The 784-nt window shown below is 38.6% G+C and overlaps 1 non-coding gene across 1 annotated transcript; it reads right to left on the bottom strand.

The window, feature by feature from the left end:
- Nucleotides 1-208: 208 nt before the first annotated feature.
- LOC122901496 lies at nt 209-315 on the bottom strand. The gene has a single exon (XR_006383513.1). It is a non-coding gene; the product is annotated as a U6 spliceosomal RNA (small nuclear RNA).
- Nucleotides 316-784: the final 469 nt, after the last annotated feature.

Here is a 784-nt window from a genome sequence, read left to right as displayed (position 1 = left end):
ATAATACATTTTCAAAACCAGGAAGTTGAAGTTGGTACAATACTATTAACTTAGGTACAGATCACATTTGGATTTGATCAGTTTTTATAACAAGCACAGATTTTTATATAGCTCTATTAAAGTATAACTGATACACAAAAACCTGCACATATTTAATGCATGCACAGTGGTGAGTTTGGACATACGTCTGTACCTGTGATACCGTCACAAAAATATGGAACGCTTCACGAGTTTGCATGTCATCCTTCTGTAGGGGCCATGCTGATCTTCTCTTTATCATTCCAATTTTAGTGTATGTGCTGCGGAAGCAAGCACTATAAACCAAATATTTAGTTTTTATCCTGAAAACTAAGGCATACTCACCTTAAGAAGTACAATGGAAATTAGAAGGACAGTGATCAATTATAAATAATCTAATTTGCCATCATTTCCTTCCATTCCTACCTGCTTTTGTAATATGACTCACCCAATATGAGACTGGACTTTAAAAATCTGCATGTCTGGGGCATCTGGGTGGCTCAGGACCCTCAGGCAGAGGGTCAGATTCCTGGCTTGGCTCAGGTCGTGATATCAGGGTGGTGGGACCCAGCCCTGTGCATCAGGCTTTGTGCTTAGCGGGGAATCTGCTTGAGATTCTCTCTCTCCCCCACTCTTTCCCCCCACTCATGTACTCTCTCACTCTCTCTCTCTCTCTCTCTCAAAATAAATAAATAAATAAATAAATCTTTATAAAAACCTACATGTATATCAAAAAGAAAAGAAAAAACTACAAGTTCATGTGAGA

The sequence above is a fragment of the Neovison vison genome, chromosome 2 (genome assembly GCF_020171115.1).
Source record: "Neovison vison isolate M4711 chromosome 2, ASM_NN_V1, whole genome shotgun sequence".
NCBI lineage: Eukaryota > Metazoa > Chordata > Mammalia > Carnivora > Mustelidae > Neogale > Neogale vison.
The sequence above is the reverse complement of the archived record's forward strand: the minus strand, read 5'-3'. Positions and strand labels throughout refer to the sequence as shown.